The sequence below is a fragment of the Cygnus olor genome, chromosome 2 (genome assembly GCF_009769625.2).
Source record: "Cygnus olor isolate bCygOlo1 chromosome 2, bCygOlo1.pri.v2, whole genome shotgun sequence".
Classification (NCBI taxonomy): domain Eukaryota; kingdom Metazoa; phylum Chordata; class Aves; order Anseriformes; family Anatidae; genus Cygnus; species Cygnus olor.
The window spans coordinates 110,690,292-110,715,450 of record NC_049170.1 but is presented as its reverse complement, the minus strand read 5'-3'; the positions used below and the strand labels follow the sequence as shown (position 1 = coordinate 110,715,450).

Here is a 25,159-nt window from a genome sequence, read left to right as displayed (position 1 = left end):
ATGCTTTATTTTAGCCCTGACAAGGTTTAAAATTAATATTACTGACTTATTTTAAGTTTCCTCGCAGTAAGATGTTTGATTATGAACATTAATCTAGAAGGACTGGTTTTAGACAATACACCAAAGCCGATCCGTGAGGTAGCATTATTACCCTTTGGTGCTCAATCTTCCAGCCTCATCAGGCCAAACAGCCTCTGATGGAGCACTCAAGCTTACACCCCGCAGCCTCCCTACTAAAATATGACCAAAGCCTCAGTCACAAGGGCATTTTTGGGTTCCCATCCAGTAGAATGGCCAGACCCATGGACAGCTGCCAGTAACAACTCAAAGCATCTCCCTGTCGATATATATATGTTGATTTCATATCCCATCATATTTCTGATCACATATAGAAAGCACATCTAGCCCACACAAGAACAGCCAGAACAAAGGCAGCAGAAAGCTGGTTACCCAAACAGTTCATGCTGCCATTATCCTGTTTCTTGAGTATGTTTGCAAAGTCCTCATACCAGATGAATTGTTTCAGAAGTCGTACCTAACCAATAGGCAATACTGCCCAGCTTTAGGACTCTTTCCCACATTACAAAACTGAATAATTCAGGTTGGAAGGGACCTCTGAAGGTCACCCAGCCCAACTTCACACTTAAAGCAGGACCACACTGGAAATACTGTGAAAACAAAACACCGCTATGATGTATTTTGGTTTGTGGCTGATCTGCGTCAACACTTCTGACTTCTTAACCTGACAAATTAAAATGTAAGGTTCTCAGTTATTCTCAGCTGGACTACAGTGAAGCAAGAACTGAAGTTCCCTTTCTTAAAAATAAAATTTCAGAGGCACAAAATCCTCAGAGAAAAAAAAGTGTTTCATTGTTTATTTGTTCATTCTGTTTCTCAATACACCGTTATTGCAATTTGGACAAACTACTAATGACTACAAAGCAAAGATCCAGTCATATGTCAAGGTTATACATTGAGGTTCATCCCGTACTTGCTTATATAGCGAATCAGAATAGAGAACACAAGCTTAGAGATATGGTATTGTGAGACATCGCAAGTATCAAAACTATACAGCATCTGCTGCATTCCTCTCTTTTTTTCAACTACAAGCCCCTGAACTGCACGTTACTGAATTCAGACTTAAGCCCCTTTTCACAGGACAATTCAATTAAAACACATCTGGAAGAATGAATTCTTCTACTGAATCTAAGTCCCAGATCCAATTCTCATTTATTACACTACTGGGACAGTGTCCCTTAAACACTATGATCAAAAGCAACCTTTTTTTTTTCTTCTTCTTTCTTCCTCTCCTTTTAAAAGGCATCAGAGCAACAATGTTTGGATTAATTTTCATTTGTTCTGAACCTACAGGTTATGTGTATTTGTTCTTTTCATCAGGAGGGACTCTGCAACTTCCCTAGTTCAACTCAGCAGTTAACCCATCCAAACTTAGCAGATAATCAGAAATGGATTTACTAGTAACAGTGAATGGAGCTGCAAACCTACACTGCACTGTGTAGCAGTGCTCAACCCTCCTCACAAACACAACTGTCTTATTTGTACACCAAATCCACATCACAACTGGAATCACCCCAAAGTCAGGCTTGACAGAAAGCCAGCCAGCTGTGCCGCAGATGGGAACTGAGCATCCATCTGCACAGCCATCAGGCACAAGGCATCTCTCAATAAAACAACCATGCTGGACAGTCAGCAAACAAATACTGTTCATTATGATAGCTGAGAGCTGCCAGAAAAACGCTTCCCCCTCACCCTGTCCCAGGCTCTTCTAGCCCAAGGTCATGTCTGCTCTTCAAAATTAAAGTTTTTTTTTTGGTGATGCTTTTGTTTTAGAGTTTCTGCAACACACTACTTCAAATAATATTTTTCATGGCACTTATACTTCACATTAAGAACTCTTGATCTAGTCATACAACAAAGGCAAACTATGGACATATTTTTAGCATTCACGCCACCAAAAGCCATCGCAAACAAGCAACCACTGGGCAAAGAAAAAGAATACTCTGACCCTTTAAGACATCAGGTCCCAACACTTTTAATTCACGTCCTTTTCTTTTACATGCACACACATGCACGTTGTCCTCCCTAGTCTGTCAAGTCCACAGTTTAGAGGCTTTCTGAAGGAGGCAACTGGCCATGTATTTTCTGTGCAGTACCCAAAACACTCAGGCACTTAGTAAGTGTATTAATAATAGTATAACTTACTTAATGCTACAAAACAGAGAATCCTGTACGTTTAGATCTGCTGTTTCATTAGGAAAGATTCCATAGTTCAACGTGAAAGCTTGCAACAGCTAACATGTTTTAATCTCGATGCCCTTGAAATATAGCTTGCCTCCCACATCTCCTAAAGTCATGATTGTTTTTTCACCTCCTCCCTCTAGATCCACAATCTGGCAGGCAAGTCGTCTTCCCCCTCCTCAAGAGGCTTGGAAACCGAGAGCTGACTCTGCTAATCCAAAGGAAAAAAAAAAATCTGGCAAAAGCTAACCTTCAATTTTTGCTGAAACTGCTGCTATCAGGACTATGAGGATATGCATACCCTTCACGTGGAAGTTATTCTCCTTTTAAACACCCCATCACTAGTTCCGTGTGCCTCGGTCCCAGGCATTAAAGTCTTCTTGGACGCCTTTGCCCTCTACTTTCCCTCCCCTCCGGTTTTCTTCAAAATTGCTCCTCTGTGAGCTGGTACTGTTCACCTGCCTAATCCACCTAATTTCTTGTTGTTCTCAAGACCAGAATTTTCCCCGTAAGAGATTAAGAGTAGAAAGAGGAAGAAGGATGTCTTAACAGCTTAACTATACAAATAGATTTTTGAAAGCATTTTTGTCAACACTAGGGAACCGCCATGTTCTTAAATGTCACATACATCAGAGTTGTCCTTGGCAGCAAGCTGTTTACCTTCTCTTGATACAGTGAAGGGCAGAGCTGTAAAAATCAAGACCCATCACCCAGTGCTTAAATGAATCACTTTAGCGCACTACGAATTTTATTCTATGTAAGTGGTTTAAAGAAATTAGAAAATTAAGCTTCCTTGATCAAACAGCTATTCTCAAAGCAGACTGGGAGTGTGAGAGGATGGAAGAATTAAGCCATGCAAGGCTCTAAAGGAACACAACATCTGGGGAGCTCCCCGGCAAGCCACTGAAAGATGGTAAGCGAGGCAAGAATAAACACGTTAAAATTGATGACATGATCTCCTGAATGGCAAGACCGCAGTTGCACGCTGAAACGCCATATGACAAGCAACACCTGTCACCAAAGTAAGCAGACAGTAAGCAGAGAACTAAAAACAAGAAAGTTTTATGCCAACAGTGGGAGGACACAAGGCTCAGGACAGGGCATGGAGCACTTCACTCTCTCCAGATCCCAACCCTAAGACCAGCAAGACCTGGCTTTGTCACATTTGTTCTTCATCCTGAGACATCAGTAACATGAGGAGGCAACACTAATGCTTATAAAACTCTGCCCCAAATCCCCCTATTTCACCAGTGACTGCAGTGTAAGAGGTGGATGCCCAGGTTCCTCATGGCACAGCAAGCAGTTGCAGTCGGCTATCGATAACAGCTCCAGCTTCGCACTAAAACAGCTCGCTGAAGTGGGTACGATGGAGGATGCTCCAGAGAGCTCTGATCTCACCAAGCCAAGGACGCTGTGCCACATTTCAGCCCCTAAAAAGTGGTCACTTCCTCTTTACTAGGAAGATTGTGGAGGATCAGACACAAGGCAATTTCCAAGCACACTGCTGATTACTCTCAGGACTGCGAACACAACAAGGAAGGGACCACACACCTCACAGTCCCACTGAGCACTGGCACTGCAATTGCATATGAGCCAGCTCTACCTTTAAAGAGACACCAGCACTAACACTTTATGGAGCCACATTTAAATGCCACGTGGTTCTGGAGAAGAACAGCAGCCTGAGCTCTCTGCCAAAGAAGGCTGGCGATTCCTCTGAAACGCTGGCGTTGCACCACACACAACAGAGAAAATGGTGCTGTGGGGGGAGATGCAGCAGAACCTAGTGCAAAACTAGCAAAAACGTTCAATTCCATTTGCCATCCTAAACACAACAGTTTAAAACAGACATCGAATTAACCTTAACAGTGTCACACTGTACATTCCTGCTACTTTTGGTGATGCGCGCAGATGAGTATTCATTTACAAGAGACAGAGAACAGTATTAATAGAGTGCATTTCAGACCACATTTACGTCCTAACTTCACTTGCCTCAGTGTGCTCTGGTCAGATCATGCCAACAGTCTTGACAAGAGCCACTGAAGACTAATTGCATGATGATGATGATAATAGAAAAGAGACCTGGAGCAGCTTTTGCACAACATTTTAGGAAACTAGTCGCTCCAGGCTTGTTCATGGCACCACTGTGACAGATGTCCGGTAATCTCTTGAGTAACAGTATCTTAAGCCTGCCCACACTGTTTTGCTGGTCACAGCTCCATCAATTTGAAAAAATACTTCAGAATAACCTAAGATCCTACCTGGGGAATATTAATTGAAGGTTTCTATCAGATCTTGTCATACTGACTCAGGCTGCTTCCTACCAGCTTACTGTCCTGGTGATTTTATGTCACAACATACAGTTCTTGCCATCGTCCCATTTTATGGGCATTTTATTGCAATTACAGTACAGCGAGTAATAAAAAGTTAAACATTGTCAAATTCTTTGGTTAATTTGCATTTAGTCGACACCTGCTGTAAGACCCTCACATAGTATATGTATTTGGTTTTGGTCTATTAAACCTCTGAAGTGCCGCAGAAGTTCAAAAGCCAAGTCAGTGAGAATTACATTACAGACATTTTGATTCAAATACTCATTTGCACAATTCTCCGTGTCCTCTCACGTCCCGAAAGAATTTTGGGGAAGCTACGACACCACAATTTGACTGAGTTAGACAACAGAAACCAGTTGACATGGCTTCAGGAGTCACACAAAATAGAAATAATTACATTTTGGAGTAATTTCTACAATGACCTCCGTATTTCTGCTTGTGACTCCCAAGCTAACCACAGCAGCATACAAAATTTTGCTGCTACCATTGTGAATGAGCACCATCCCAAGTTTCTGTCACCCACAAGTTCCTCAAACAGATATCCCGCAGTTTTTTTTTTTTCTTTTAAATATATTAATTACTCTATTAAAATATTAAGAGTCTAATATTACTGGATAATTCATCATTATAAGCACCTTCACAGCATGACTTCTTATTCTGGGGTTATCTTTACTACCTACTTGCTAGTTCAACCATGCTCAGAGTTGCAAATGAGCCTTTGTAATGATTAACTGCAAATTCATTTACCAGTTCCCTCCTTACAATATGAGGATATTTTCAGAGTTCTTGGTAACAGGATGCATTTGGGATATACAAGACACAACATCAGACCATTAATGTATCTACATGTAAAATACAACATAAAACAAAATAATCAAGTTTGGGATTTAAAAAAAAAAGAGAGAAGAAATAAAAGAAAGCTGCAACTACATTATGCAAGAGCGTTTTGAACAAACATCCTGACAAGCAGTAGTTTAAGGAAAGTCATGACAAAACAGGATTTGAGAAAAGTCAATCGTGCTGATAAAAAACCACCACACAATAATCATAGAAACTTAGTGTTGTTTTATGATTGCCACTGTAATGTGTTTCTGAATATTTGAGATATCTTAATCAGTTACTATTTCTAATGAACTCTAGCTCATGGGACTAATTCTCTAGAAGACATCATTGTCAGAATGTCAAAGCTTATTACCCCTTCATTTGTCAGTCTTCTCAACAGTCCTCCTTCTCACAGTTCTGTTTTAGAAGCAAAGGAAAACAGGTCTTATTCATTATGTGTGAGAAATGATTCTGCAAGCATTGCCAAGATACATACATCTCAAGGACGCGTTACCACTGAGGTCTAAAACCAAAAATCTGAAGCGTTTCATACACTAATGATTTCACAACTCCTTTTTTTCCAAGAGTAGAGATGTGATGCCTTAATATCATGTCCAAGCTCCAGGTTTTGTTAATTACATCCTACCTACCTAAATGCCCCCTGTAGTTTCAATTAGACATGGTATTCTTCTTCACTTCCCGTCTTGATTATTGTGCACTGTTGCTAAGCACTAGTTAACAGTTGCCACATTCACCCCAAGTTGGCTGCACTTCAGTGGTCATTCAAAGAATTAAATACAAAACATATGGTACAGAACCATACAAAACATAAAAGCACTCTTAAAAACCGCTCTAAAATGCTTAATACGAAAGAAACAGCAGGGTACACCCCTCAAAGTAAAATCCTTACAGTTCTACACCCACTTAAGTTTTTCTAGAAATATAGAAAATTATAGAGAAACACAGTAAATCACCTTTTTTAAGCTATCACTAATAAAATTTCCTTGAGTATATTTTTATACTGAATATACTGAATCTATCTTTCTACTGAATGAACAGCCCAGCATTCATAATGTGATAGGCTTCACGGTAAATAGCTTTTTCTAGATTTCCCTTAAAACTAATTTCATTCCCCAAATCCCATAGCAATTATTAGTCTCCAATTCTTCTTCTTCCTTGTATCTACAAAATACTTTGGACATGACTCATTGAACCATCAAATACCAATGGCGATGGTAATGCTTTTAAAGCAGACCTTGAACCAAACCTACTTTTTGAGTTCTAGACAAACTTTTCGCACTTTCAAATTACCCCTTCTATTGTCTGTGACGCCCTCATGAGATCTTAGGAAACTGCACGTATTTTAACTAACCTAGTAAAAGCTAGGTTTTTGAACCTAAAATTCAGGTTGCCTATTCCCTTTAATCTCATATCCTGGGCTTAAAACCTGCCTTCCCAAAATATTATTGCTATTTCTGATTGTTACGTATCTACAGCCAAAGCCATCTAACAAAAATTACTGGTATGTACATACAGGTTTTTGTAACTAAACTTGTGTTGTGAAACACCTCAGCCTTTTTTTTTTTCCACAAACACTACCAATGATAAACAAAAACATTCATCATATTTGTTATCTGTATTAGCAGATGTATAATTAAACCTTCAAGGTTTGAAGCCCAATACTTCAAACAGGTAAGCACATACTGAAGATTATTCATTGACTTTATGGTAAGTTTTGTGGGAAACAGGGCTATGAGAAAAATTATTCCTGTACTTGAAATCCACAAGCGTTAAGATGAGGAATAAATAAACATTTCTGAGCAGCTCTGAGAATCCTCTCTGGATCCTTTTTCCTTTGCAAAGAGCTAATTAAAGAGATAATAGCATCCATCAGGCTCCATAAAACACATCTGTCCTACTCACAAGCAAATTATTCACAGTAAGGATTGATATTTTCAGAGAAAGTAAGGGGTTTTTTTGTTTGTTTGTTTTTAATCTTTCTAGCGCTTATCCAATAAGCTTGCCAATCAATTGAAGACCCTTGTTTTTCTTTTGAGGGCATATCCCAGCCAGAGGAAAAAAACCCAAGCTTAGCTATGCATTACAGTATTAAACAGCACAGAAAGCTTCTACCTGTCCTCCCTGGTGTCACATACAGAGGTAGATCCTCAACTGAAACACGCACCTCCTCGCTTCACTCGTGGCTCTAAACAACTGTAATCCCTGTAATAAAAACGTATGCTGCATTTATTCCTAAGAAGTCAAAAAAACCAAAGATCGCACTTCCTCCTTCAACAGCCTTTTATTTCGACCTTATAAAAAAACTCTTTATAGCAACGTATCAATGACATATGAAAAATGTGAAATATAGTTTCAGTAACGTTGAGTGCTACTCAATGGGTAAGTCACAAGAGTCACCAACTCAAAGCCAAACGTAACTACATTTAAGACGTCACATCTTCAGGTTATTTGTAACAAAAATACCGACAAGGAAAAGGAACGGGAAATATTTTTTCACTGAGTAGTGACACATCTGCCAATTGATAATTCTTAAATCGCAGAACACGGACTAGCGCTTGCAGGCTCGGGGCCTAAATAAACAGCAACCAGTGGCCTATCCTCGGGGTTTTGGCCAAAATCCTACGGTCTGAAGAAAGTTTTCACCTTCCGGAGACTTCAGAAAGCAGTCAGGAAGCACTCGGAGGGGAAGGGCAAAGCCCCACAGGTTCCCAGCCGCTCCTGAGCGCGGCTCATAAATCTGTCAGCCGCTTTGGGGCACCCAGACCGATTTAAAGCGGCGGCTTCAATCCGGCTTGCACTTTTTGTTGCCGCTGCTCTCTTCCTCCTCCCTTCCCTCCCCACGGCGGGCAAGCCGTCACCGGCTGCGTCCCTGCTCTCCGCTCCCCAAAACCAGCCGGCACTCCTCACAAAACCCCCCAGCACCCCCACGACACCCCCCCAACCCCGGGCAGCCCAGCACCGGCGCTCGGCCCCCTCAGGCGAGGCGGCCACCGGCGGGCGAGGCAGCCGAGCCCCCTGCCGGCGGCGGCCCCGCACGGCAGCGCGGGGCGGGAGGGCTCCCCGGCGGAGCCACCTGCACCCCCCGCTCCTACCCCGCACCAAGCCGGGAAGGGGGTTTTGCACACCCGGCACCCGGCGCCGGCTCCTCCTGGCCCCGCCTCGCCCCATCCGCACGGGGTCATCCGCCCCCCAGCCCGAAACGACGGCAACAAAGGGCCGGAGCCCACCCCGGGGAGGGCAGCGGCAGCCCACGGGTGACACCGGCCGCCGGGTGACCGGCAGCCAGCCCCGCTGCCTTTGTGCCCTCCCCGGGAGCCCCGAGCCCCCCACCGGCGCCTTACCTTGCCGGGCAGGGAGAGCAGAAGTTGAAGCACCTTCCTTCCACCCCCCCTCACTTTTTTTTTTTTTTCCCCAATTTTTTTTTTTTTTTTTTTAAATCCCCTCCCCTCGCAGCAAGCGACGCCGCCCGGCAGCCCCGGTGCCGCCGTCTCCCCGCGGGTCTCGGTCTCCCTCTGCCTCTCCGGCGGGAGGAGGGGAGGGGAGGCGAGGGGAGGAGAATGGGGCGGACCCGCAGGTGCCGCCCCTCCTGCCCTGACCGCGGGGAGAAGAGGGGTCGGGGGGCGGTGAGGCGGACAGGGGGGTCCCCGGGGGCCCCCGGGGGTGCGGAGGCCAAGGGGGGATAGAGGGTGGGGAGCCCCGACCCCGGCCCTGGAGGTGGGACCGGGCGCTGGGGTGGGCGCGGCGTGATGGAGGGGGCTGAGGGGCTGCAGGTCTGGGATAGAGGGGGTGAGAGTGGGCACGACCCGAGGGCCAAGGGAATGGAGCGACGGAGGGAGCGGGGAAGCCTCATAACCCCGCAGGGGTGCGGCAGTTTTGGGAAGGGTCGTGAGGGGCAGCTGAGGTCCCTTGGTTTGCTCAGCCCAGAGCAGAGCAGGCTGAGGGGAGGCCTCATGGCGGCCTGCAGCTTCCTCACGAGGGGAGCGGAGGGGCAGGCGCTGAGCTCTGCTCTCTGGGGACAGCGACAGGACCCGAGGGAACGGCATGGAGCTGGGACAGGGGAGGGTCAGGCTGGGTGTTAGGGAAAGGTTCTGCACCCAGAGGGTGGTCGGGCACTGGGACAGGCTCCCCAGGGCAGTGGTCACGGCACTGAGCCTGCCAGAGTTCAAGAAGCACTTGGACAAGGCTATCAGCCATCTAGGGTTTGATTTTTGCATGGTCCTGTGTGGAGCCAAGAGTTGGACTCAGTGATCCTTGCGGGTCCCTTCCAGGTCAGGATATTTGATAATTCTGTGATTCAGGGCTGGGATGTAGTGAGGCTTTTCCAGCCAGATAGGCAACAGGCAGGCTGTGTGCAGGAGAGAGGGCAGGAGGAGAAACTAAGCCTAGAACAGGAGCTTAAGAAGGTTAAAAATTGCCCAAACAGATCCATTTGTGTGTGAGGGCATGAGGGACTGAGCCAGAAAGAAGGTGTGGACTGTCCTGAAGAGAAAATAGACCTTGTTGGGATGTCACAGCGCATAGAGCAGTCAGCCAGCAAAGGTAGCTCAATGGCTGGGGAGGGCAGAAGATGGCACCAGGGGGGCACGTAAGTTCCCCCAGGAGAGGTGGCAGTGGCCAGCCAGGGCTGTGGGCACAATTTATCATCAAAGGGGCCACTTCATGTCTTGTTTTGGGATTAGTTAGACATTGAGCTAGCACAAGCGTGGTAAAGAAGCTGGAAAGGCTTAGTGAGCTGGGAGGATGCCGGAGATGGAATAGAGAAGGACGCTGTGAGCATACTTGTGTTGGAGATTAAATTGAACGGGTTCAAGGCAAGGCAGACAGATCAGGGAATATGAGTGCATTGGAGGGGATGGACAGAGAAGGTTCTGGAACATTTCAAGCTCTAAGTGGAGCCAGAGTCTGTGTGGAGAAAAGTGGCTTTGGATTCCCAGTCTGCATGAAGATGAAGGTCAGATTTAGCAGGAGCGTGGGAAGGAGGCTAGAATTGCAGCAGGGTACTTTAAGCGTAAATATCCATTGAACTGCAGAAAAATGATTTTGCCTTTTCTTCCCTTTACCTTTGATTAAGTTACCATATGAGCCATCTCCTCTTCTTCCTTTTTCCCTTTTCAGAGGGTGTATCCCTGAGCCCTTTTCATCTCTCAGGACCATAGGTATTACGGGCTTATCTCATGTAGTATCCTACCTTTCTGTCTCAACAGCTGAGGAAAAAAGAAAAAAAGAGTGGTAGTGACAAAAAGAAGTGATAGTATCATTTTTCTTTGACAGGAACCTTCTGCTGTGTGATGTTGAGAGGCAGAAGATGTTCAGTACTTTTCTCGCATCCTTTTCTTTTGTATTTACTGGTAAAAAGACTAAGTTCCAGCATCCTTGCAAGTGTTCTCATTACCACAAATAATGAGATTTTTCGTCAAAAAGTGGTAGAGAAAAAACTGTTCTTACCCCTTGGAAAAAGTCAAGGTAGCACAGAGACGGTGTGGCACAGCAGTACTTCTGCTTCGTCCAGCAACGGGGAACAAGGGTCTGTCTAATAGCTAATGTAGATGGTTTCAAATATTCAACAAAATTAGCCCTTTTCTTAATCAATCACACTCTTTCTGATAGGTTTTCTCTATTGTTTCTGTTCTGTTTTACCTTAATGTGAGCAATGCTTTTTTTATGCCTTGCTAATTTGCAGTGCATTTCATCAATGGGGATCAATTGGGATTGTAATAACGCATGCATGTACCTGTGTAGGTAAGGTAGAGACCAAAGGTTGGGGCATATTATTATGCAGTTTTCATAGCAAACTTGACAGGGAAGAATCTTTACATGTAACGTGTATACAAAATACGTACAATGCTGTCTTGTATGCACCTATATGAGTACATATTTCTGGTTACGTGCTTTCTTCTTATCAACTTCTTTGGCTACTGCCATAAGCCCCACAACCCTCTTACATATGCTGTCATGCCACAGTTGTTCTCAAAAGCAAGGTACCTGCTAAATAAAGCTTGTTGGCTACTTTGATTCTGAGGGGACTATGTAATTTTCATGTGACATGCCAAATCAGTTGGTTTTGATGTGACTATTCACATACTTGAATTGCTTAGAGCTGGGCTTCAGCTGTGGATTTTCCGAAGATGCATCTCCATTAGCATATTTGGTGTCTATGTATTTGCAATTTGCTAATAATATGACCCTTAACAGTAGGTAAAAATTTAGGCAAAGTGGAATTGAAGAGAATCTGCCAAGTCAGATTAAGCTTTGTGGGCAAGTCCTAAACCTTTGCCACTTCGTCTGTTCTAGGCAGTATACTTAATTTTCTGGAAACTTGGAAGTTGATAGCTGCAAAAGTGTTTAGGCTGTTGTTCTAATATGTCCACTTGTATATGTGGACTATTCTGTTGATACAGTGCAAAATATAAAGGAATTAACCAATATCAGTGTCAGTCCTGTGAGAAAATATTGCCATGTATCCCTGAGCAGATTTAGACAGTGACATTATTATTACTTCAAGAAGTACATGAGAGATTTGAAAGCATATGAAGGTGCCTGTAAAATACCTGCTATAGTATATGATCATTCTAACCTGGATGGCTTAGTTATGACTAAATCAATCCTGGTTATTGCAGGCTAGATTTTCCCTGACCTTTCAGCTTAATTTTACTTAGGGAAGGAGTGAGAATTATTCTGGTAGCTTTAATGCAATAACTCTTTTCTTGTTTGGACTTATTTTTGTTTTGCCTTTTTTTTTTTTATTGGAAAGGAAGAAACATTCATTATATGTTTCCTTCTAACTTTCTATTTTGACTATCAACATTTACAGCTTGTAGGGTGGTTTCGTCTGTGCCATCTGCGTGCCATATTGCACATCAGATGGCAGAATAAAATCTGTAACAAGAACATTTTGGGATGTAAAAGTCTTTCAGGGTTGGAAGCCATGATATTCACAGCACAAATGTGCGGAGCCGCTCGTGTAACCGAAACAGAAGACACAGAATGCCAAAGCAGCTGCAGAGTGAAAGAAAGGAGAGACCACACAGTTTGGGCAGCACACAGGCAACGAGAACAAAAGAACGTTTGAGGGAAGAAGAAAGTGCAACTTCAGGCAGTGAGAAACTGGAGTCAATCATTAGGAATTATTGACAGCAGACATGCACTCACACAGCGATTAGAGGCTCACTTTGGGATGCCATGTCAGTTAACACTGAGGTACAGGCGCCATCAGAAAGGCACCTGGTTTAGCAAGCGGCATTTTCTGATCCCTGGCTAGGCAGCGTTGTCATTCATGTGCTGGGTTTTACCTGTGCTTGTAGTTGCAAGGCAAGGCACCATCACCTGTCGGATCTCCTGTTATAAAGGACTGCCTAAAAACTTAATGTGGCATTATGGTTTGCGCAAGGATTGATGAGCCCCCGGTTGAACTACAGAGGTTGATAGGTATCCTTCAGTCTCGAGCCCTCACAATGGATTTCATTGTCACCTGACCTTAAGTATCTCTTCACTTTCTTCGCAATTTCCAGTTTAGAGAGCAAAAGGAATAAGATCCCTTTGGATATAGTGTGCTAAATACTGTGGCTAGTAGGAACTGCGAGTTACCCCTTTCCTAGCCATGGGTGTAAACTTCTCAACAATTTCCAAACTTTTGGTTTTTGTTTTGATAGCAAAGGTGATCTGTTCATCTTAGATCATTCTGGACCAGAGCTTGTATTGATATCTGTCTTGCCTGTTACATATAAATACTCACTGATAACTTGGTATATCCAACCTCAAAATTTAGGTTTCAAGAAATTAAAAAAAATAGAAATAGCAATGAAAGGGAACTCTCTGCTCTGATTTCTTGATATTCACAAACTATCAATTTCATACATGCTAGAAGCAGCAGTTTCTTTCCTTGGAACATTAGTAAGACGGTTTTATTTGATCCAACCTACCAAACTGTTGTCATTATATATTATAATAATTATGTATGCTATAATTCTACCTGAACAAAGTGTCTGAATTCCACCAACCCTCTCTTGCAGTTGCTAAAAGCTGATAGCAAACGTTGCTTTGGCTTCCTTTGTTGGGGCTAAAGCAAATTCCACCACCCTGATGGGTAATTCTGATATGAGCCTTTTAAGTAACTTTCATCTTTCTGCACGAATCACAAGGGTCTGTTATGATTTGTTATACCTTTCTCCTTTTATTATTGTCGTGGATTATTCTTTCCCGAGTTGTAATACTGTAAAGGGTCTCTTTAAAGTCGAGGCATCTATGAAATGAGCACTACCCAAATATTTGAGGGCTATTCCCTAGAGAACGTTTATTCTAAATGGAAAAAACAGATGTACAGGATGAAACAGAAGCAGTGCTGGAGATGGGGAGTTGGAGTATGTAAAACCGAATGTTTTTAATGCAAACACTCTGAGGACAGAGCTAGGAGCAGAATTCAGGTCTCTTAATGCTCAGGTTGCCCAAAGCCCTGTCCAGCCTGGCCTCGAACACCTCCAGGGATGGGGCTTTTCTGGTGGTTTAGCTGTAGCACATCATCAGTGGCACACACAGGCTTTCTGTTCCTTCTTGATCAGATTTTGCAGAAAAAGCACTGTTTTGAGGTAATCACAAGAAAAAGCCGATTGTATAAAAGCCCTGGGGCTGATGCCTAGAATCTCAGTCTCGGTCAGAATTATAGCCAGCTTCTCATCTTTTGGAACTTTCTATAAAATACTTGGTGTTGCATTGACAGCTCTTGTTTACAGGCTGACAACTGTACCCCATCTAACATGCAAGACCCAGTGGGATGCCATTTCCTTTGCTATGAAGCATGCCCTTAACAGCAGACTATGCCAGTAAAAGGCAAAAGGCACTGAAGCTCTTCTTTGAACAGGAAGAACGTCTGGCATCTGTATGGCTGTGCTGCACGGGAGAGTCTGTAAGAAATTTTCTCTTTATAATTCTCTATATGATTTGTCAAATTCAATTTTGTATCAGGCAAGGCTGTGTAAAAGTACTACCCCTTTCTAATGCTTTCAGAGCTACCATGAAAAATTAAGTTCTGTATTAAGGAAAACCAGGTAAGGTAGAATTTGTCACAGCTGAGCCTTTACAGAGTTTTTTGTTTGTTTGTTTGTTTGTTTTTGTATAAATTTTGGTTTTAAAATCATTTTCAAAATCCACTAATCTTTCAGTGGAATCCTTTTTAGTAACTAAGCTGTGTATTATTCTAGAATGTAGCTGACTGAAAAGTGTCATACAGTGTGAATTTGTTTTTTATGATTGAGCCTCTTTTACATACTCCGTAGAATTAGCACAGTCCATTTTGACCTCTGTCAATGGGAAGGTAAGTTCTAACTCTTACTACACAACAAAGTGTTATTGATACATCATCATTTTAAAAAGGAAAATGAAAAGCATGTTAACTGCTTGCTTTAAATGATTCAAGAAGAGTTTTCTGCTTGTAGTGGGATATGTGTACTTCAACTAAATGTAAAGAATTTCCACGTGTAATATAAATGGAACGCTGCCTTCTGTTTAAATATTTTCCAAATGCAAAACTAAATGAAAACCAACCTCCATAAAATGGAAAAGCATGCCTGCTACTGACCATGCAATAAAACACTCAGCTATGCTCCGGCTCACTCATCATCTCCTGGTTGTTTTCTAAGACACAACTTAGACCCAGTACTCCTAAATTACTTCTCCATTGCCAAACACATAATCTAATCAAACTCTGTTTTACAGTCTAAAGTAATCCTTTTAAATAGGGCTTACTTACAGTGGAGGTAGTCCTGCCTAACTTAAGCCATCTAAAAGTTAAGCTCTTGTCTATCTTTATTTACAGACGGTGAAAATATCTTGTCAGTGCTGGCTTCATCCCATTCTAAACCGAACACCTTCAGAAGGCAACCTCTCTCCCCTGAAACTCCTCCTCGACTTTGAAGGAGCTTAGAAACCTAGGTGAGACTGCGCACCTATACACTACCAGTGCCTCTCCTTGTAACACCACCCTTCGCTTACTACAGGGATATAAAACAGTTCCCCCTGTTGTTCCCTGTTTGACATGCACAAAAGAAGTGCTCAGGCTTTCTACAGAGATCTGTCCCCTGGCTTGTTAGTCATAGATGGGAAAAGGACAGGTGGCACTTTCATATCAGCAATTAAATTCAGACCCCCCAAAGGCTTGTTTTGTTTTCTCTTGTTTTGCTTTCATAGCACTGACATGATTTGATGAGTGAAGTTCAATGGTATTTTTTTTTTAATTTGCAATGTTTCATGCAGTTGTTATCAGTAAGAGTGGTGAATGTCATCAAAGTAAATATATCAGTGCTGGCTAACATTTGTTGTGATATTTATTCTGCACCTAGCTGTAGAATGGCAGTGAACTTGCTCTTTTATTTATCTGGCTTTTTATTAAATAGTTATTTGCTCTTTGTAAGAAGTGCTGCTCATGAACTAACAAGAATGTAGCATAGAAAATGGCCCTAAATCCATAGTGGAGTCAAGACATGGAAATTGGGCATTTTATGGGTAAAAAACAGAAATCCCACAATTACAGAATTCCTGGCATTAGTATAGTGTTTGTAATGCAAGGCATTTTTAGAGTTTTAAAAATTGCTTTACATTTTTTTCACTGCATATAGTCTGCAGAGGTTTGTCTATCTAGAGTATCAAACCTTCCTCTTGGTTTGTTACTCCTTTGCTTTGTTGCCAGAAGGTCACAGATGTGTTTGAGCTTTCTGCGTTTTTAGAAATGGGAAATATTTTTAAAGTGAGTTGAAGAAGACTGCACAAGCCCTCACCATGCTTGTTTTGTCACTGCTGCCTTCACCCAGACAAAATTCCTGCTTAAAGCAGCTTACGGTAAATTCCCCAGGCCCTTGTAGCTGCCAGAACTAACAGTCACTCCCCTCCTGGTTTTCCTACCAGGTCCGCGCACATCACGGTAGACCAGACTTTATCTTAATGAAAAGCCGAGCTGCTAAGTAAAGTTAGTGCAGCATTCACTGTGTCTTAACAGGCTGAGGTGCTGTCAGCAGCAGATCTCTCTCTTAGCCTTGCGGAGGCAAACCTCTGAGCTTACTGAGCTACCTACTCTCATATTTATAAATTCCCCAACTTCCCCAAAAGGGTTTACACGTGTGTGAATGCAGACGCGGCTTGGCTGGGTTCTCTCCAAGTACTGAGAGCCAGGTAGGTGTGTGCTGCGCAGTGAGACGTGCCAGCTGGCTTTTCCACAGCCAGAGTTTCCCCCAGAGCTCCAGAAACACGTCTGACAGCCGCCACACCTCTCGTGGGGAGCTCCGAGGGTCCTCGCCTTGAGCTGTCTTAACCTGCACTCTGCAGGTGTGCAGGCACACAGGATTTTAGCTGCTTGTCTTCCAGCCGGCTCTCGTTTCTCAAAGAAAAAAAAAAGTACAAAGTTAATTCTGCAGCATCCACGTGCCTACAAACCTCCCTGCAGGAATAAATTTGTATGTGAGTTACAAGGTATTAATTATACAGCACTTAATACAATATTAATACTTTAGTCTTCTGAATACTCCTTTTTCCTCTGCATGTAATTTTCCTGGGAGATTGATTTTTTTCAATGCATGGTAAAACTTTTGCTTTTAATACTGAGTTACATTTATTTGGGGATCAGGGAAGTTGGCTGGTTTGTAAGGATTAGTATCATTTGGCATCTTTCACTATATATTTTTATTTTTTTTTTTATTTTTTTATTTTTATATTAAACAGTGCTACCAAATGTGCAGTGGGCTATGATTGTGAGCAAGTTGCTGTACAGTTTTCACATTCCCTTGAGTCTTCTGTTGGCATCAGCGAAACAGAATCAGTGGAAGGTCCCCAGATACATTTTGCAAGCAGTCTGAGATGGGATTCAGCCTCAGGTTTGTCAGCAGGGAGGGCTGCTGTGCTCGATCGCTCTGCCTGGGAACCTCCAACAGCCAGCAAATAACCCTCAAAGTAACCCCCAGTGCCAGCTCTGGCAGTGTGGGATCCTCATGACTGCAACGTGAGGTTTCAGGTCACTTCTTATTTACATATTGGGTTGTGGATTTCTTTTATTATATATATATTTTTTTAACCAGGTTTCTTGGTACCTCCTGCTGGTTAAACAGAGAGGATTGTTATTGCCATTGGGAGGGAAGGAAACCTGTCTGTTTGCACTGCTGGGTTAGAAAGACTTCTAAAAGCAGCTGCTGTCCAGTCAGCTGAAATGACAAAGAAAATCCCTATGGCTACAAAAACTGGAGTCATTAATGCTGTGGATTATTTTTAATATAAAGCTCTAATTAAGAATTATGTTGTCAGTTAATCTCTATTCATTTCGTTATTATGTTTCTTTTTTTTTTTTTATAAGGCAGTCCATCTCCCAGCAGCTCCAGAGAAAGGGTAGGTCCAGGCTATGCAAAATGAATTCCTCTGGGTTTCCTAGTTTGTTTACAAGAGTTTTTGTTCATCCGAAGTAACGAAAAGCCAGCTAAGTCTCTTACTGTCCTAACTGTCTCATACTGTCATAAGTCTCTTAGTGTCATAGCACTTAGCAATCTGTGAGCTGGAAATAAAATATTAGACCACGTAAACAAAACTTCTGCTTCCAGAGCAGCGTTGTTTTCAGATCAGTAATCCCACTTGTATGTGTATCCTCCCTCCTTTGCTGTTTTTCCTTAGCCCTTTAAGAAGGATTTTTCCACTTTTTCTTCTAAGAAAATTCAGTTTTATTTAACATTTTGTACTTGAAAGCCAGAAGAGTCCTCTTGGTTTTTGGCACCCCAAAATAAAAATCAGGCATACTGCTTTCTGGCTCGGTAGGAACCTCTTCAAGGGGCAGTAATGCTTTTCCTGAAGTGCCGATGGTGCTTCACAGTTGGTACCTCCAGCTAACATGGGAACTTGTAGTGTTGCCAGACAACTATAGTCCTGGGGCTTGGGTCCTCTCTACATCTGCTGTCATCATCAGTACCAGGAACTTGCACGCTATCCAAAAGGAAACTTGAAAAGCACAAGACTCAGAGGTAATAATTTCCAAATAAAGTTGACGATGAGGGGAATGTCACCTTTTATGTGAGTGGAAGGTTTCAGGAAGGAAATCCCATTGACGGTGAGAGCTGAAAGCAAATACTATAAGTAGCTTACAAAATCCTTCAAGAGATACTACTAGGGAGGGAACCAGAAATTACTAAAATCAGTTTTGCCCTGTGTAGATGGACGTGAAATGGAGAAGGGTAAACACAGTGATCATTACTGGTTGAAAGAGAGTCTGGTCTGGCTTCATCAAACACCTTGGTCAACTACATGGTCTTCTCACTGCCAGCTGACTGGAGGAACGGTGTTTCCACGTACACCTTATCTGGTTTCACTGGAGCAGAGTTGCTGAGCAACCAGTCAGACCAAGAGCATGCACTAGAATAAATGCCACCTCTCTGCACAAGGCATTGACCTTCATCACATCACGATCAAGCATGCTTCCTTCTACTGTAAACACCAGTTGACACTCGCCCGTCGGGGAACAAGACGGGGAATTCCACCAGGATGCCAGGGAAGAAAGAGCTGCAAGCACTGGTTGCCCAGAGGGACCGAGAAGTCTCCGTCCTTGGGCACGTGGACAACTTGGCACCAGGCTGAGCAGGGGGCTGGAGCGGGTGCTCTCCAGAGATCCCTTTTTTCTACCATCAGTAAGCAACCATGTACCGGCTCAGTAAAGAGGTTGGGACATTTCTATGTGCTTTCAACTTCCCAATAATTTTGTCTCTGCTGCTGTAGCTAACATGTAAAAAAAATGATAATAACATGGCGGTGAGGTGTGAAGATGTGGATGGCTTGCATACACATAAACACACATGCACAGACGCACACAAGCATTGGCGCTAGCTGCTCTGTGGGAAAGCAGTCCAGCAGCTAAATGCGAGGATGGAGGGAGGGGTGCTTGGGGTTGAAGAAACCCTTAGAAAAAGAACGACTTCTTCTTGGCAGATTTTGCTTCCAAGGTGCTTGTATTGAGGCCCTGTAGCAAACTGGGCAAGAGCTCTGAATTGATGGAAGGTAATATAACCACCAAGAGCTGGTTGCACAACTCAGTTACACTCTCACCCCTTTCTGTCTGCACCTCCTTTCCAAGAAGTGCCAGAGGGAAGAAATAACTTCTCTCTCCTGAATGGGGGAAACTCTATAGTCTTTTACTCTGGTACTTTCAGAAGTCCAGTAAAATAAATCATCTGACATTTATCCTGGACCTCAAAAATGTTTAAAGTTTTACCTGTTTAGGATAACTATGCTAGAGGCATGGTTTCCATCCCAGGGGAAAGACGTGCAAACCTTGACCTCAGGTGTACTTGCTTCCAGCTATGAGAAAAATTCAGGTTCATTGAATAGTTCCAGGAAAGTAATCCTTGATAATTCTCAGAAATCGGTCTTTCAGATAAATAAATAAATAAATAAATAAATAAAAAACTCTGTTCTCACAAATTTTATCATGCTGGTCCCTATTTTACACTGCTTTCTTGCCTGTAAGTGAAATCACTGGGGCATCAGGAGCTCCATCTCATGTGCTCTGGGTTTCAGACAGCAAGAAGAAACCACCCTTTCCCTCCACTCCTGTAGCAACATCCTCCCTGACCTAAACCCAGGAGAACTAGGCCCAGTATTTCCGCATAACAGTAAGATCAGTACCAAATCCTGAAACACTGTAAATGCTTTAGCCCAACTGTGCATCTAAAGATTTCATTACCCTTTTTATGTCTGCTTTGCAGCGGGAGTTTCTGCTCAGCTCTTGTGTCCCTCTTTTCTGAGTCCTTTCCAGAGCCCGTGCTTCGAAGTCCAGTTTCCCATCTTATTCCTGTGGCCTTCATTCTCTATTCCTAGATTTAGAGCTTCATGTTTACCTGTAATAAAGTATTACCTTACATGCTTGCTTTCTGTTTACCATCTGATTACATCAGTGACCTATTTTCATTTTAGTTCCTTTGGTCTTTGTGTCTGTGGCAATATTATAATTTTATATTTTCTTTGCTATCACAGATCAAAATGGATGATGGCCAGGAAACAACTCCTGTGAAGCTCCCCTAGTTAACACCCCTCTGAACAATGGTTCCTTGTTTAGCATTGAGACTAAACAGTGGGTTAACCAGTTTCTGAACCATCCAGTATGTTAATCTGCCACAACTTATCGATCAAAGAATTGTGCAAAATGAAAGCCTCATGCTCTATACTTGATTATTGCATGAACAAGACTGCCTTTATGAATTAAGCTTTTACTCTTCTCCAAAAGACAACAGGTTAGCTCAGGAAAATCTACTTTCTGAAAATCCATGTGAGTTGGCTTCTACTTCCTTTTATTTTGGTATTTATTAACACAGACATTTTGGCCAGCATTTTTGTCAGGTTTTGGACATCCATTGGGCCAATAGCCAGAATAATAACAAGCCTGATGGAAGTGCATAGCCTGAAACGGCCTGGGTTCTTCTGTAAATGTTTTAAAATATTATTCCACCATAACCTTCTTGCTCAGCCTCTGGAGATCCCCTGGACTTCCAGTTCTTCTAAAAGTGAGTTTTAGTGACTCAGAGTGATCTTCTGTCAGCTCTTTGAAACTTTGGGGATGCTAGTGCTATACATTTTCCAATTTTAGGATGCCTGATAGCAGCAGCTGTTGTTTAGAGCCTTCTGAGGCACCTACTCTTTCATCAGCAGTGGTGACACCACTTGCTTTTTTCCTCAAATGCAGAACAGAGGTACTTATTGAAATTCCTAAAATAAGTCCATTGCCAGCCTTTGTCCATCTTCAAGGTTTATGCCATGTTTATAGATGCAAAAATCCCATGCAAAAATGAGATCATAACAATCTCCTTGAAGTATCTCCTACCTAAGAGTTATAGTTGTGTTTGCAGATTGAAGCTTCTCACCTGTCTGCATCGCTGTTGATGTTTCTACCATTTCCATAAAGCAACTAATACAGTATTAAAGTCACTTCTGTTCCAATAGTTTTAGAACTGCACTCCTCTTAAACTGTTGTTTTCTGTACTTCTGCTGTTCTTTATCTCTGCAGTGCCCTTCTGCTTCCTTCAGCAACTTTCTGTGGGTCTAAAGGTTAACCTTCTAGTCGCTGTCATCCAGCCAACCCTTCTTCTATACATTATATGTAATCCTCTAATTTCCACAGAATCTTTTATTTATTCTCCAAGGAGAGTTTGATGTTTGATCGATACATCCTTAGTGTTGGAGATATATTAAAATGCTCTTAATTATGTGGTATCAGCCACATTTTGTCATGTATAGTCTTGCAACTAAGTTTGAAGTTTTCTGCTATGTAAAATTAACCTTTAGAGAACGAAGTACATGTGTGTGGGCAGGCTTGTCTGACAGCAGTTCTTCATTTCTTCCTGAGGTTCCTGCGTCTGCTAAAGTATTCTTTACTCAGAAACAACCCCTATATGTCAAAATGTTATTTTTAATAGCCATCACCAAATGAGTTGCTGAGCTCAGGTGCCTTACAGTGGTTCTCAAATAAACGGTGCTGCACAAAACCAAAGTTTTTATGAGACTTTATGGCTAAAATGGTTTCTCTCATTCTCCTTTATTTCTCAGACCTGAGATTCACCCAGAGGCAAACTTCCACATTTTAGATATAAAAAATGAACCTTTTGCGTTAATGGCTAAATACGGGGAGAGTGGTAGAAGGCGATCAATTAATCTTGGTGGATTAAGAGGCATATGGCACACTGCTATTCCTCAGCCAGTACACATGGGCATAGAGTGAGACTTCATGAGGCCCTGCTGCCTCCATAGCTCTCCTGAGAGAGGTTCCAGTTGCAGAGATCTGCAAAGCAATGAAACCGGAGCTCTGAGCTTCCACCAAGCACAACTCCCTGGACTTGTCATTGAGCACCAGCACTGCATTTAGTACAGCAGGGCTGCTGTCCATTTTTGCCCACCTCTCTTCACCCATGACTCTCGGAGGGGGATGCTGCCAGCCGATCCCCGGCAGTGGGAATGTGGAGAGGCCCTGGAAGGTGCCAGGAGGGTGGCTGACTGTTCTCAGCAGGCTCTCTCCGGGGACTCCCAGGATGGGGGTGATTGGAGGTTCATGCTCATAAGCAAGCAGTGCTCCCGCGAAAGCTTTCCAGTCCATTTAAGTGAATTATTAATATTATTATTATTTTTTAAATATATAATGGCAGTAGAGTAGAGTGGAGTAGAGTAGAACAGAACAGAACAGAATAGAATAGAATAACTCAGTTGGAAGGGACCTTCAAAGATCATCGAGTCCAACTGCCTGACTTCTTCAGGGCTATCCAAAAGTTAAGCGTATTACTGAGGGCATTATTCAAATACCTCTTGAACACTGACAGGCATGGGGCATCAGACACCTCTCTGGGAAGCCTGTTCCAGTGTTTGACCACCCTCACGGTAAAGAAATGTTTCTTGATGTCCAGTCTGAACCTCCTCTGGCATAGCTTTATGCCATTCCCATGTGTCCTGTCATTGGTGACCAGGGAGCAGAGACCAGCACCTTCTTCTGCATGTCCCCTCCTCAGGAAATTGCAGAGAGCCACAAGGTCACCCCTCGGCCTCCTTTTCCGCAGACTTCACAACCCAAGTGTCCTCAGCCTCTCCTCACAGGACATGCCTTCCAGCCCTTTTAGCAGCTTTGTTGCCCTCCTCTGGACCCTTCCAAGGACCTTAACATCTTTTTTATATTGCGGAGCCCAGAACTGCACACAATACTCATGGTGAGGCCTCACCAATGCTAAATATAGTGGGAAAATTGCCTCTTTTGAGTGTTTATAATGCTCCCCAAGATGCCATTTGTTCTCCTGGCTGCCAGGGCACGCTGCTGGCTCATGCTGAGCCGCTGCCACCAGCACCCCCAGGTGCTTTCTGCAGAGCCGCTCTCCAGCCGCTTGTCTCCCGCTCTGTGCCTGCGTCGGGCATTACCCTGCCCCAGGTGCAGCGCCCGGCATTTTCCTTTGTGAGCTTTATTCCTGTTTATCTCACAGCTGGACAGTTCCTCCAGAAGGATGCTGAGAGGGAAAGTCCAGAAGGATTACACCCTGCCTTCCCTTCACCCACCAAGCGGGTGAACGTATGGAAGGACCCGTCCCCGTCCCGGTCCCTGTCACGGCCGATGTGGCGGCGGCCTGCCCGGCGGCCCCGCAGTGCCGCCCAGCGGTGCGTGCCCGCCGCGCTGCCCGCCGCTCCCCGCTCCCTTCCCCGCAGCTCCGGGGCCTGAGGGGCGCAGGAGGCCCGGGAGGAGCCGGCCGGAGCCGGGGGACCCCGACCGGGATCAGTGCCTGCACCCGGGCTCCCTCCGTGCTCGGCCGAGGCCTCTGTCACCGCGCCGGCTGCCCTTCCCTGCCGCCCGCCTTTCACCACCTCGGGTTTATCACCTTTCCTCTCAGTCGTACAGCCCTGTCCTGGGGCACTGTTGTAATGTTGAAGCAGTTCGTATTTTCTCCTCTACCACACGGATGAGGAGCCCCATTTCCTCTCCGTTTAGACCTTTGCATTGCTAGTTATTTTCTCTCCCCATCCAGGCCAGCTCTGGCGACAGCAAATATCCACGCAGGTACCCCTGCAGTGGGCACCCCCGGGCGAGCAGGTGGGACATGGCCAGGCAGCTGGGACCTCTCTGAGGAGACACCACTGCTTCATCAGCCTGCGGCTCTGCTTTGCACCCCCCGGCACAGCAACGAAGGTCAGGCCCTCAGAGGAAAGCGGGCTTAGCCTGATGTTTCTTCGCCAAACGTCTCTCGGTCTGAACTACGCCGTGCTTGAGGTTACATGTGCGAGCGTGAGCACACCCGGTGCAGGACGGGCTGGGACCAGGACGCTGCCTGCCTGAGAGCGCCAGGCTGCTGCTGCTTGGCGGAGCACGCAAGAGCTGGCGACCTGCCCAGAACACCAGCATGCCCCACGAAAGGTAAAACAAACAAACAAACAGAGAAATGTAAGCAGAAATTAGCTCTCAAACAGGCTTCCTTACTTGGCTCTGAAGATTAATTATTATTATTTTTTTGTCTTGAAGTCCTCCTGTAAGCGACATCTGAGGACAGAAAAAGTGCTGCCTGCCTACCTTTGTTCCCTGTGGCCGCATCTCCTGTGCCAGTCCACTCACTGCCCTTGAATTCCTCTTTTTGTTTCTGAGAAGACATCGTTTTGGGCTCAAAGGCAAGTCCCGGACACTCTGTCCTCAAATCGGTGATACACCCTCTCTGGATCTAGCCAGCCTCCTCATGAAGGAGCGAGGATGGAGGCAAGGGGCTGATGCAGCGAGGAGGCTGAAAGCAAAGCATGCTGCACGGTGAAACATCTGAGATGAAGCAAGAGTGGCAGTAAGGAAGGGCTGCAGCACACAGATAGAAGAGGCTCTGGCTTGAATCTCCTACCAAAGGATACCAGGGACAGTGACCCAGGGATGGAAACATGAAGTCAGGAAGTGTCTGATGGCAAGAACTGTGGATGCTTCTTAGGGAGATCTCAAGCACCAACAGTATCAGAACAAGCCCCAGAACACCTGTACGTAGTTGTCATCATTTCAAACAGATTTCAGCTAAAATCCTGAGTTTTTACCAAAACGTTTTACAGCATGGGACTGCAAACTTTTGATCTGATACTACAAGTCTTAAAGCCAAATCTCCTGTGTCCCCAGACTGCAGCTACTTAAAATATCTTCAGTTTTTTTCTTTGCATATTTCTCAACTGAGTGGTGGTATGGCGCCATTCAGATTACACCATTCAAAATAGCCATGGCCTGAGGTGAT

The 25,159-nt window shown here is 44.0% G+C and overlaps 1 protein-coding gene and 1 long non-coding RNA gene across 6 annotated transcripts in view; one reads left to right on the top strand and one right to left on the bottom strand.

Moving 5' to 3' along the window:
* The window catches only part of GREB1L (GREB1 like retinoic acid receptor coactivator), a 136,756-nt gene extending 127,894 nt beyond the window's left edge, over positions 1–8,862 (bottom strand). Inside the window, exons 1-2 of one of the 3 annotated variants that reach the window (XM_040547820.1) lie at positions 8,774–8,862; positions 7,545–7,634 (exon numbers count right to left, since the gene is read on the bottom strand). The gene's annotated coding sequence lies outside the window, so the exon portion shown is untranslated. Of the gene's footprint in view, positions 1–7,544; positions 7,635–8,773 lie in introns of those variants that run through there. The other 2 variants (XM_040547827.1, XM_040547824.1) reach the window with 2 other exon arrangements.
* Positions 8,863–8,949: 87 nt separating this feature from the next.
* LOC121065197 lies at positions 8,950–23,513 on the top strand. Of its 3 annotated transcripts, XR_005816934.1 has the most exons (5): positions 8,950–9,006; positions 9,856–9,971; positions 14,159–14,331; positions 15,241–15,356; positions 17,136–23,513. It is a non-coding gene; the product is annotated as an uncharacterized LOC121065197 (long non-coding RNA). The 3 variants fall into 3 exon arrangements; XR_005816933.1 differs by lacking the exon at positions 8,950–9,006 and having other exon boundaries at positions 9,548–9,971; XR_005816935.1 differs by lacking the exon at positions 8,950–9,006 and having other exon boundaries at positions 9,548–9,971; positions 18,833–19,833.
* The last annotated feature ends 1,646 nt before the right edge of the window (positions 23,514–25,159 follow it).